The sequence below is a fragment of the Amblyomma americanum genome, chromosome 4 (genome assembly GCF_052857255.1).
Source record: "Amblyomma americanum isolate KBUSLIRL-KWMA chromosome 4, ASM5285725v1, whole genome shotgun sequence".
Classification (NCBI taxonomy): domain Eukaryota; kingdom Metazoa; phylum Arthropoda; class Arachnida; order Ixodida; family Ixodidae; genus Amblyomma; species Amblyomma americanum.
Window position 1 is genome coordinate 102,801,812 of NC_135500.1, and position 13,749 is coordinate 102,815,560.

Below are 13,749 nucleotides of genomic sequence, written 5' to 3' on the forward strand. Positions count from 1 at the left end.
AAGGGAAGAGTGTGCGAGAGTCGATTTCCCCACACGCAGAAAATGGTCGCGCACGACGTTCGGCCTGGCGCAGGGCAACCCATCTGTGCCGGCGTGGAAGACACCACGTGGGCCGCGATCGGCCGTTCCCTTCCATCAAGCATTTGCACGCCCCTGCACCGAGGACTCCTATCATGCACGGCGCAGTATCGCATTTATTTCCATATTATTTATTTGTACATAGTGTATATTACCTCCTACCCCTATCCTTTCTCATTATCGCTCCCCTCTTTCTTTCTTTCTCCCTGTCCTCCTATTAACACTAGTCGCAGCTCAGGTGCTTCAGGTTCCGATGGTAGATGCCGCGGCTAGCAACATCTTTTCCTTCCATTGTTATTTTATTAATAAATAGCCCCCAACAACAGCATACGGCTCCCTTTTCCAAAAACTATCGCTCTCTGAAAGAGGCCGGAACGAAGCAGGTAACATTCCCAAATTTTATGCAATTTATAGCTAAGCAGAAGAAAACCAGCAAGAACCATATCGCCTTTCCTAGCCTCAAAGTGCTTGAGAGATGCAGGAACAGGAACACGAACAACTGCGTCTGCGTTGTCGTATTTGTTCCTGTTCTCCTGTTGTGTCTAATTCGCGCAGTACTAACCTTTTTTTCTGCGATCAACCAACTAGCCCGCAAGAACGTTCTACTTCCTCTTAACTGGTAGTTGGAGACTTCATAGCACATTCCTCTTTTTGAAGAAGTGAGAAATCAGATAGCAGAAGTAAGATTATCATCATCATCAGCCTGACTACGCCCACTGCAGGACAAAGAACTCTCCCATGTCTCTCCAATTAACCCTGTCCTTTCCTAGCTGCATCCACCCCATCCCCGCAAACGTCTTAATCTCATCCGCCCACCTAACCTTCTACCGCCCCCTGCAACGCTTACCTTCTCTTGGAATCCGCTCCGTTACCCTTAAGGACCAGCGGTTACCTTGCCTTCACATTACATGCCCTGCCCAAGCCTATTTCTTCCTCTTGATTTCGACCAGGAATGTCATTAACCGCCGTTTGTTCCCTCACTCAATCTGTCCTCTTCTATAACGCTACACCTATCATTTTTCTTTCCATAGCTCGCTGCGTTGTCCTTAACTTGAACTGAACCCTTTTCGTTAGCCTCCACGTTTCTGCCCCTTAGGCGAGCACTGTCAAGGTACAACTGATGTATACTTTTCTCCTGAGAGACACTGGTAAACTGCCATTCATGATCTGAAAGAACCTGCCATATGCACTGCACCCAATTTTTTTCTTCTAGTTATTTCCCTCTGATGATCCGGATTAGCGGTCACTACCTGTCCTACCACTTCCAGCACTTCGCTACCTATTGTGATTTGCTGTTCTCTTGCTAGACTGTTGAACACTACTTTGGTTTTCTGCATGTTAATTTTTAGACCCACAATTCTGTTCTTCCTGTGTTGATCATGCTTTGCAATTCATCTCCTGATTGACTCAGCAAGGCAATGTCATCACCGAATCGAATATTATTTAGATATTCTCCATTAACTGTTATCTCCAACTATACACTATTTAGGCCTTGAAATACCTCCTGTAAATAGGCGGTGAACAGCACTGGTGAGAGTGTGTCTCCTTGCACGACGCCCTTCCTTATTTGAATTTTATTGCTGATTTTATGGAGGACTATGGCAGCTCTACAGTTGCTATAGACATCTTCCAGTATTTTGGCATAAGGCTCTTCTACACCCCGATTTCGCAATGCCTGTATGACTGCTGAGGTTTCCACTGACTCAAATGCTTTCTTGTAAATAATGAAAGCTATATATAGGTGTTAGTTAAATCCTGCGCATTCCTCTATTACCTGATTAATAGTGTGAACACGTTCTATTGTGGAATATCCTTTACGAAAGCCTGTCTGATCATTTGGTTGATTGAAGTCTAAGGTTGCCTAGACTCTATTAGCGATTACCTAAGTAAATAGCTTGTAGGCAACGGACAGGAAGCTGATCGGTCTGTAATTTTACAAGTCCTTGGCGTCGCCATTCTTATGAAGTAAGATAATGCTTGCGTTGTTCCAGGCTTCTGGTACGGTCGAGGTCATAACGCATTGTGTATACAGGGTGGCTAGTTTTTCTAGCACGATCTCCCCTCCGTACTTCAAGAGATCTGCTGTTTCCTGATCGCCACTAGCTGCTTTTCTCCTCTGCATTGTTCTTATAAGGCTTTCTTTACTTCCCCTTTCGTTACTGGTGGGATGACGCATTGCTGTGCTCTACTGCCTCTATCATTAACGTTCAGATTATATTGGCTACTGTATAGATTTATAGAGAATTCTTCGGCTACTTTAACTATCTTATCCTAATTGCTAAATGACATTGCCCTCATTGTCTCTTAACGCATACGTCTGGTTTTTACCTATGTCTAGTTTCCTCTTCGCCGCTTTTAGGCTACCTCCGTTATTTAGAGCATGCTCGATTCTCTCCATATTAAACTTCCTTCAGATTATAGAAGATTTTATTCTACGTAGTATTGTTTAGTTGTTGAACTTTGGTAAACCCGCGTACTGCTCCCCAGGAAATTGAGCTGTTGAGATTTTCTTTTAGTTCCCCGTCGGTTTTTAGTGATTTTAAATGGGATTTTTGGACGATACATTGGATGCGATCATCTCCCGGTCATGTTAAGCCCGTCATTCTCGCCAACAATCATCTAAACAAAACCACCGCATTGGAAGCTGGCTGGGCTTTATTTAAAGAAAAAGCCAGTTTAGATAACATAATTTTGGAAAATCTTAGCATAGATCAACTAAACGAAATGTTCACAGCATGCATTCTGACTGCTGTACACCTATAAATTCCAAAACCCACACGAGTAGTACGCCAAAACCATAAAGTGTGTTCTGAAATGTGAAACGAGAATGTAGGGAGGCAAAAAACAACAATAAAGCCTGGGGACTTTTTAGTAGATACCCAGCACAAGAGAACCTTGCCATCTTCAAACAGGCGGGAGCACAAGCGCAGTGGTGTATTCGGCCCATTGCCAAGAAAACATCATGGAAAGCTTACGTGCCTTCTATACCTCAACCATATAAAAAAAAAGTGGGAGCAAGTTTGAAAACTTAATGGGAGCTATTCACCGTTCACAATTCCTCTTTTGACAACACCTTGTACACAAACAAGTATGGGGGAACCGGCAGATATTTTGGGGGTTCACTGTGCTGCGGTTTCAAGTTCTTCACACCATACCTAGTCATTTTAACATATAAAAACATGTCCGTAAAATGAAAACTTCCGCCAGGTGGAGGTACGAACGAGCAGTACAACGGTTCAATTATTCTCCAAGAAATCAATAGAGTACTGTCCGCCAGCGAAAAAAAAACTGCTCCAGTACTGAAGCTTATACACTATGAAACGCTTGCCCATCTTTTCCAGCCTTTTGTAGAGAAACTGTTGAATTTTTTTAACAAGATATTCATAGAATGAAAAATACCCAAGGAGTGGAAGAGAGCCATTATAGTACCGTTCATGAAACCTGGAGCGCTGCCAACCTCACCTAGTAGCTATAGGCCAGTAGCCCTTACATGCTGTGTCACCAAGTCTTTGAAAGTGTTCTAAATATAAGATTATCTTTTGTCCTTCAAGTAAGCGAACTTCTTGACATCCATCAGTGTGGTTTCAAAATGGCATGCTCAACAACTGACCATCTAGTTCGCCTTGAAAATACAGCCAGATAAGCTTTTATACGCAAGCAACACTGCCTTGCTATCTTTTTGATCTTCGAGAAAGTATACGACATAACCGGGGGGTTCGGAATTCTTTGTGACCTAAAATACTTGGAATCCGTGGCAAGATGTTAAACTGGCTAAATTACTTCCTGTCCAACCGTTCCCTTCACATATGCCCAGGCTGAACGATCTCAAGGAACTTCGTTCAAGAAAATGGAGTACCTAAGGGATTTTTTTAAGCACAACGTTCTTTATTATACAAATGAATTGCAGAACGAAAATAATCCCGAAGTCCATAGTGTATTTAGTCTAGGCTGACGATCTTCAAATAGCCTGCACATCCGCAAATGTAGCAACATGCGAGAGGCAAATACAGTTGACAATAAACAGACTAGTGACATGGACAGATAGGATTCGATTCCAGTTTTCTGCACACAAAACAGTAGCTGTTCTGTTCTCGCTCATATGAAGCCTACAAACCGACCCCACCTTACACCTAAACGAAAGCAAACTGCCCATAAAAATTTAGCATAAATTTCTTAGCATTACATTTAACTAAAACTCACATTTTTACCTCACATAAACACTCTCAAAAAGAAGGCCTCACAGTCCTTGAACATACTCAAAGTACTTTCACGAAAATACTGGTGTCCGATAGAACATCCCTTTTACAAATCTACCGCTCTGTAGTACGCTCTACATTAGATTATGGATGTGTAGTGTATGGGTCAGTGAGACCTTCCCAACTTAGATGACTGGATCCGGTGCAAAACCTTGGTTTGCGTTTCTCAACTGGTGCAAACAGAACATACCCCGTTAATAGTCTTTACGTCGAAACCGATGAACCACCCCTCACAAAAAAGGAGAACAATGCTTATGTGCACATACGTACTAAAACTAATCTCCCTAACAAAACGCCTCTGGTTTCCCATAGTCACAAAATGCCCTTCCAAGACTCTCTTCAGTAATAAGCCCCAATGAATAATACCTGCGTTATTACACTTTGAAGGTAAATTTCAAGAGTTAGGATTGCTGGATGCCCTACATGAAATCACCCCACGAAATAATCAACTGCCGCCATGGTGCAGCTTCTCTTCACTTTTACAGATTTTCGCAGAAAAAAAAAGTCAGATGAACACATACTACAGGAATAACCGGATCTTAAGAAAAAATATGCAAGGTACTTAGAATTTTACACGGATGGCTCAAAATCGAGAAAATATGTTGGGAGTGCTGCAGTACAAGGAAAATGGAAAATAATAGTAAGACTGCCGAATATGGATCAAATTTCACAGCTGAATGTTATGCTGTGTGTGTAGCTATGGGCAGAATAATGAATTACAATATTATAAACAGCATAATTTACACTGATTCCCTGAGCCTACTCCATGCACTCCATTCAAGAAATGCAGCTGAGCCCTATAGTTGGAAGCGTAATATACACATCAGAAAAAATCAGAACAGAAGGTCGCGTGACACGATTCTGGGTTCATAGCCACGTAGGGATAGAGGGGAATGAGAGGCCCGTTGTATTTTGAGATGTCAGTACGCAATAAAGAACCCCAGGTGGTTGAAATTTCTGGATCTCTTCACTAAGGCGTCCCTCACAGCCCGAGTTTTTTGAGACGTTAAACTCTCATAAATCAAAATATTTCCACTCTGTAGCACCTCTACAAGACCACCTAAAGGACAACGGACGCCAAATTTTTGCTTCTGTTTTCATCCAAATGACGCATTAGACATTATTAAACATGTACCGCCCCGTGGCATTCACCTACGAGCGCTAAACAATTCATAGTTGAAATTATTATTGCTGCTGTTTCAGTTTCATCAACCGAACGATGGCTGTGATGTGTAGTTGACCTATAGGTCACGTGAGACAACAAAAACGGCAATATAATTATTGATACGTTGTTTGTTGCCATTCCATTTCTTGAAGTAGGCTGGTTTATGTGTTGTAGTGATTTAAACCTACTTAGCATTTATACTGCAGTGTTATCATGCTTAATAGGACGTAAAGGCTAACTACACATCACAGGCATTGTTTGGTTGATAAAATCGAAACCGGAACAGCAAGACAGACGACAGTCAATTATAAATTACTTAGCAGTCGCAGGCGAATACCACGTGGTGATCCATGTATTCTTGGATGCATTCAGCTGCGACTTGGGCACCTGGTCTAAAGGCAATCAGATGAGGGGTTGTCCTGAATTCTAGCATATCCACTCAACTGCTATAAATGTCAACAGATCTGAGGGCATGCTGCCTCATACATGTTACAACAAGACGCTTTCAAGTGTCTGCAAGAAGATATAGCCTATTTTATGCCAACTTACCTGGAACAAAGACCTTTTTTATACACTGCCACACATAAAGGTGCTCTCTCAGAACCATAGCTGTCACACCTGCATAAGAGGCTGAGTATAACTTGTTCTATGTCACACATTGTAGGCTTATGAATCCAGTGCAGATTTGTGCAGGTCTAAACCTGACGTTTCCATTCTTAAGGCAAGAAATTACAAAAGTACATTGGTGTTTCCCCAACTTCTCTCTTTGCAAATCATGTAGCTGAAAGTGCTGAGAATAATTTTCATACAGCAGCATACCAGGAAATGCAGAGATGCCAAAATACACATTCCACAATAAAATTCAAAGCTGACAAGCTTTAAAAAAATACAAACTGATTAAACGTACCCAAGGCCACACTCTGAACCTATGGAAGCAGTGAGAGTATGCATATCATCATACCAATCCCAGATGACTGCGGCCAAGGCAGAATCGAGCTGGGAACTCGCACATAAGCCCCAAGAGCTCACTGCCTCTGCACAGGCAAATAAAAAAAGGAGGCAAGAGAGAAGCACACTGCAGGTCTGAATAATGCTACAACTGTAGCTAGTTTACACAGATAAATTCATCAAACTCACTCCCAGAATGAGCAAAACAAGTGAGGGCTTCTGCAGCAGCAGAAAAACAATGTAACAACATTGGCAGCTATTGGTTAACACACGCATGAGCATCTAGCGCATTTACAAGACAATTAATCATCAACAAACAAAAACAGTGCAGTGGATCCATCGATACACTAAGTGCCGCATATGTTGCTTGCATAGAACTGCACTGGAAAGTGGCTACAATAGCAGCTGCCTTGTTGCTTGACGGCCACGTGAGGCTCATGCAGCAGCCGCTAGCTCTCCTCGCACTGTCTGTTATTTACGAATGAATTATTTTTGCTGAAAACCTTACCCACAGCTTCTTAGAATGCATTGGAGCATGCAGAACAAATGTTGAGGAACTGTGGTAGGGACAGGCATCCCGAATGTTATATCTTGGTGTTTAAACAAGCTCAAGGAATTATACCAATGCAGTTATTTCGATTGTAAAATCACAAATACTTCCACGAACATCACATCTGATGCCAGATGAGGGCTAATGAAGTCATCTCTGTATGCAAGATGGCTTCCTTGTGGCGTCCATCGCCTTAAAAATGAGTCACTTGGCAGTGACAGACCTGAGCGAGTAAACACAATGAATGCATTACATGTCCTGTGCAAAAACTTTACAGCAGTCTCATTCTGTACAGGAAGTTGGTGCCACTCCGAGGTTTGCCAGTTTAATTTCACAATGAGCCAACTTATATTTAAACTTTGGCTCCCCGCTGGCCTGCAACCCCTTCTTTCACCCTTCGGGATTGTCACAATAATAATTGGTTTTAGGGGAAAGAAATGGCGCAGTATCTGTCTCATATATCGGCGGACACCTGAACCGCGCCGTAAGGGAAGGGATAAAGGAAGAAGTGAAAGAAGAAAGGAAGAAAGAGGTGCCGTAGTGGCGGGCTCCGGAATAATTTCTACTACCTGGGGATCTTTAACGTGTACTGACATCGCACAGCACACGGGCGCCTTAGCGTTTTGCCTCCATAAAAACGCAGCCGCCGCAGTCGGGTTCGAACCCAGGGACTGCGGATGAGCGTCACAAAGAAGCTGATTTCATGCACTGCACCACCGCGTGAAAAATAAAGGAAACATACGACTGCTCCGCACAGGTAACACCCACATGTCGCGAAGCCCGACGGTTTCATAGCGAAAGTCGCGTACCCCGTCTGCTCAAGCTGCGAGGAAGGCAATAAAATCCCACAGTCAACGCGTTTACGCTGGCACACAAAGAAATAACGGCTGCGGCCAAAATTTATGAAGAGGCCATGCGCGAAGAAGATGAATCTTGAAAAAGACAAAACTTTCGTTAGAGGACACCGGCTATGGAACGGTGCACAGTAGCAAACAGGCAACAGTCGCAAAGAAACGACTTCATCGACGCCACTCACCTCGGTCTGGAGAAGTCTGAAGGTAGGACTACCTAAACCATGAACTGAAAGCAAAATTTGCCTAGCTTGAGTCTACCAGGAGAGCTCGGTCAAACACCAGGGGGCCGATGCACGAGAGAGAAACGAAAATGCAGATAGCGCATAGACACGTTTCCTGAAAAGCGCGCCGGCCTCCTCCGGCTCTGAGTGCTCGTTTTTTGTCTGGGTTCAAGAGGTTTGAGAGTTTTTGACCGAAACAAAAAAGGAAAACTGTGGCGTCACATCGGCAATTAAAAACACTCCTCTTGTGTGTCCTCCTTTCCACCTCTTCTCTGGGCGCGCATGCGCAATTCTCTGCAGAGTTTGTTCTCCCGATGTTCAGATGATAGGTTGAGCTTATGGTTTCGTTCTGCCACGTGATCAGTAAGATTGCGCGTTCAATTTGAACGGTGCTGGAAAAGCAACGAGGTGCTCGCGCGCGGTTTTCAGTGCAACTCATGAAGTCTAACTGCGATTTTGTAGAAGTTGGCACTTTTAAGATTAATTTTTTTTTGTGGCAGCCTAAGTGTGCCACGGAAACCCCCAGTGACACAAATATACAACCTGAAGCCTGTGACTTGTTGAAAATCAATGGACCGTTTCTTACTCCAGGAAGAACAACCGCGCTGTTTCTTGCTAGAAATTCATAAAATTTAGTTTACGGCAGTTAAGTGTACTTTTGAATACAAAAAACTTCCTTTTAGAATAAGCTCAACAACCAGGCACGCGCGATGATCATACGGCTGGAAGCTGTTCGCTCTCATTAAAAGAGCTCGCCATCTACCTCTGCAGTACTCCCTCCACATTTCTGAGCGCTTCATTTTTATGTTAATCACGTTGATAAAACGTATTTTTCAGGCGGGTCTGCTTTAAGGCATGCCTATTACGGTCTAGTCGTACGTATTATGCGCTTTGTGTTTTCCAGCACTTCTTCGTGCATGTCTTACAGCATAAATTGTATTTAATTGGGCGTTTGCATTGCAAATTGTCTACCCAGAATTAACCTAACAACTTACACAACTGTTCACTTAAAAATTGACTTTCAAGGAGAGTGACTATACATCGCCGTTAGTTTTGAATCCAGAGAGACACTTTTATTACAAAAGCATTACGCTGGTCCATCACGAGAAAATTCCGCGGCGTGTATTAGTGTGTGTACTCGCAGGTACGGTACCGAAAATCCCAGCAATGGCAAGCGAAATGGGCGATGTCATCGAGCGTACCAGCACGGTAAATTGATTGTAGATCAGCCTCCTTGCTATAGACGCTTGCACCATATGGGCTCGCACATCGCCGCGCATGGGGCCGCGCAGACGAGCGCACTATAACATACCAACACCAAAACATTAGGTATTGGCCCGGAGAGCGAAAAAAGGCGGAGGGGGCGGCTTCATGCAAGGTTGGCCTGCGAAGGCTGGCCGCTTGGCGTCGCACTCGCTCAATTTTTCCCTGTTATGCTACCGGTTCGACACCGTGTTCTCCGTTCTCGCGCCAAGGTTCCCCGCCGCGCGCATCGAGGAACCCTTGCCAAGGTAACCCATGGCGCGCCGCCAACGGGAATTACTAAAAGCATTTCATGTTCAGACACCCAATTCTGGTGGCATGTTTTCTTCTTTGCAGTGATGCGTAAGATGTTATATACGTGGATCACCGCGTGGCATTTGTCTCGGACTACAAAATAATATATAATCGCATTTTTTTTCTATCCTGCTGTTTCGGTTTCAACTATGTCGTCCATGGTGTCCTCAAAGTTCCGTATAGGTACGTATTGGGCAGGCGAAGGATGAAAAACAATAAAATCTGTACTTCATTCTATTTCGTTCCGGCTCTAGAAGTGGGCTAGCTTTAGCGTTGTGGTAAATTAAAACGAGTGCACAGAGATTATATCGCCGTTTTTGCAGTCCTGGCATGACCTACACGGAAGTTTGGTGGCACAGCCATCGTTCGGCTGTTGAAACCGAAATCGAAACAGCATCGTCGTAGGCGAGTACCACTTGAAAGGTGGCGCTGCGGTCGGCAGCATCGCGGGGCGTAGGCAAAACACATCATGTCTACACTGCGACAAGTGATTCTGCCTTCGATACCAGCTCGCTATTGGGAATATTTGAAAGCGTGCGCGTCGCTTGTAGTTAGAAACATTTTTTTGATGCGTGGAGAGTATCTCTGCATTTTTCCAACTGTTCGCCGGAAGGAATTAGCAGGCGGAGCCATCATCTGTCCGTCATCGGTGGCGTGCCAAAGATCTGCCAGCACCTGACAGGTGCCCTCACTGTAGCGCTGCACCGGACATTTGTAATGTGCGGCACTTGTTGTGGACGTGCCCAGCGACGGCTGCTATCAGAAAACGGCTCCTCAGGGAGGTGGGCCTGCGGTGGAACCGCGAAAGTGACTTCGTGAAGTGGACAATGGACAACCGTTTCATTAACAACCTCTGCGACTACCTCAGCGCAACGGTTCTTCACTCCTTCTTTTAACTTTCAATCCCGTGCATTCCTCCCCCCCCCCTCCTTTTTCAACTTATGCCTCATGGCACACTTCTCGAATAAAAAAAAAAACAGGCGGAGCGTTGTATTGGGTGCTTCTCCGCTTCTAGTTGGAAGCAAGTGACAGTGCACACTAAACAAATTCTCACCCTTAAGGGTGCAAATCAGCTGTCCCCAGACGAACACCCTTTTTTGGGCTAAAAAGGGTGTAGAGATCAGCACCCTTCATGAAGGGTGCACAGCATGACAGTTTAGAGGGCGCGCATCAGGCCAAGGCTTTTGCTTCATGGGTGGATCAATGTGGAGCACCTTTCCAACATGCATTCGTGGAGGTGTTATGGAAAAATTGTACCCTTTAATAAAGGTGCTACCATTACATCCTGTAAAGTATCATTAAGTGCACCTTTCCTTAGGGGTGCTGATGTCTGCACCCTTTTTTAGCACCGAACAATTGGAAAAGGGTGTTCGTCTGGGGACAGCTGATTTACACCCTAAAGGGTGAGAAATTGTTTAGTGTGTGCGGCTAGGGAGGGCGAAAGCGCGAAGTATGGGGAGAACCTAATCGTCCACAGTTCTCATCTTCTGGGCTGATACAGCATATCCGATTGCTAGTGCAATATAGGACGACGCGATGCACGACGCGAAGCAACTTTTTCACGTGCGATCCTATTGTCGCCGAGCCGCTACACTCCGGGGACCGTGGAAATTACTGAACACTTAAGTGGTATAGCAGCTTTGAATAAGGCAAATGCGATCCGGGAGCTGCACAAGTGCATTCATAGACGTTTTAGTGGAGGTTCGTTATAAATTTGCGCTCATTCTGCTAAGCTATATAAATAAATAATTTTGCTTCTTATTTTAGCATTCGTGTGTGCGCATTCTGCTTGATCAGAGTGCCTTTTGGTGTGATATTTGCTGTGTTCGCCAGTTTCTGATCGAGCTACAATGAGAAAATTCAAATAATCTGAGAAATATTAATACTGCATGACTTTGTAGAGATTCAAGCGTCATTGGACTGGTCTTGAAACGATACATTTTTTGAAGGTCGCTAAAATGAAAATTAAGAAAAGTACGCGTCGTGCGAGCTATTACCCCACTCCGATGCTCCTTCAAACATCGCGCGCTTAGCGGCACGCTGTGTACGCTGAAGGCGACTGTCAGCAGTTTTTTTTTTTTGCGCGAAGTGATGCTCGAGACGTTGTCCGGTTGATTAGCATCTGAAAATAGCTCTCTAACGTTCAATTTATGATCACAAGCACACGGTATATCGCGCCTGAACTTGTGCTGACAGCACGGCAGAAGGTGAACGGGTTATAATAATAATAATTGTTTTTTAGGGAAAGGAAAAGGCGCAGTATCTGTCTCGTATATCGTTGGACACCTGAACCGCGCTGTAAGGGAAGAGAGATAGGAGGGAGCGAAAGAAGAAAGAAAGAAAGAAAGAAAGAGGTACTGTAGTGAAGGGCTTCCGAATAATTTCGACCACCTGGGGATCTTTTAACGTGCACTGAGTTGCAGGCGTTATTCTTGCATTGTTCGCCGCGCGACCGAAGAGCAGCGATGTGGATTAAGAGACGAGAACTAACCTATTAGGTTTTTCAATGCAGAGACGCAATGGTAGCTGCCAAGCAGATCCGTCGACGAACTTGTCCTGCTCATCGGCGCCTGCCCGTCGCTTTTGCGCTTATCTGTAATAAACTTGTGGACACTTATGCCGCTCCTTTCGTCTGCATTGCGGCTCAACCAAACGCAGCACAATTTATCGGAACGACGTGAATTATGCCCAAAAAGCACGCAAGCGTGACATACTCAATGCGGACGGTCCCGCCTTTTGCATACACAATGAAAGCCACTGCTGAAGCCAGCGCCACCGCATCTTCTTGACGTCGCGGCCTGACGCTTTTATGCCTTACGCAGCATTACATGCAAGAAAAAAACACATCCACAATTAGGTGTCCATGCACCTTAAATAAGTGCGACCGAGATATGGACAAATAGGACAGACGCACAAAGCGCTACTTACGCCACGCGCAGTTCTGCCCGTCCGTGTCTTGGCCGCGCTAAGTTTTTCTTCGCATCATGCGCCAACAAGCCCAAGTGTCTACCCCTGCTAGTCACTGTCGGTATCTTGTTCACATGAGCTCTAGAGCGGCCGGCGTCTCATATGCACGAGTAGACATGCCCGCATCAGCCACACGGAGATTATGTTGTATAAGGCGCTTGTTTTTAGAATATCCGGTCGATGGCCTGAATTAATGCCCCATTGAATGGGGAATTGTAAACAAAATGGGAAGGAAGGATCGGCAAGCGTCACTTCTGCAGCGTTCCTTCTGGGTTGTTTCTCTCGACGGCGACGCGATATGGCAGCCTGTTCTCCACAGAAGCGCACAGCCCTCGCAGTTAGGGACCACTAGGACCACTTTTCATAAAACCATGTACCTTTCTCCTGCCGCACAGCACCTATCTGCAGGATGGGCGAATACACGGGTTTCTTCATCAACGCGGTTGGTGTAAGAAGACGTACCCTGAGACCTCTCAGGGTGCCTCTATGCTATACAACTAAGGTTATGAATATTGATGACTAACCAGGTTGGTGTATACAGCCTAGTAGCCGTCCACGTGATCTTTGCTGTGTTCATACACTATGTGCAAAGCTATATACTCGCTCACAAGTACGCATGCTGTGCTGTTTGTGCAGCCATGGGCGCCGAATTAAATGCATGGTGAGCGCCACGACTATACGTTCCTGCTTAATTACGTATACTTAGATCGCTATTATCTCACCGATTTATATTGCTGTAAAGGGAAGGAACAGCGGAAATCATTGCAGGCCACATTTATTCACGTCTCTAAAGCCTATCATTCCCTTCGCCTGTGCTGACCGCCCTCCGCTTATTTTTGCCTCTGCGGGCCAGCATTGAACTGCTGCAGATTTTACAAACGATATGTAAGCTGCACTACAGCAAAGAATGCACTCACAAAAATAAAACAAAGTTTCCCTCTGGATCCAAAAGTATCGGTGAGCTTTGATAGTTTTCGTCAATATTAAAATAAAAAGTTCAAAGGTTAAAGCACCGGTCTGCTCTGCAGTGTAGACAAACTGCAGTGCGACCTTCTCGTCAAAGGAGCCTGCACACCTAATTTTGGTGGCGTGTTCTCTTCTCTACAATGATGCGGAGGACACTAATACGCATGAATCACCATGTGATATTCGC

At 44.8% G+C, this 13,749-nt stretch overlaps 1 protein-coding gene across 3 annotated transcripts in view; it reads right to left on the reverse strand.

Annotated features, from left to right (window-relative positions):
• LOC144128187 (alpha-(1,3)-fucosyltransferase C-like) overlaps positions 1-13,749 on the reverse strand; it is a 94,075-nt gene that overhangs the window by 8,810 nt on the left and 71,516 nt on the right. The gene's annotated exons all lie outside the window — the stretch shown is intronic.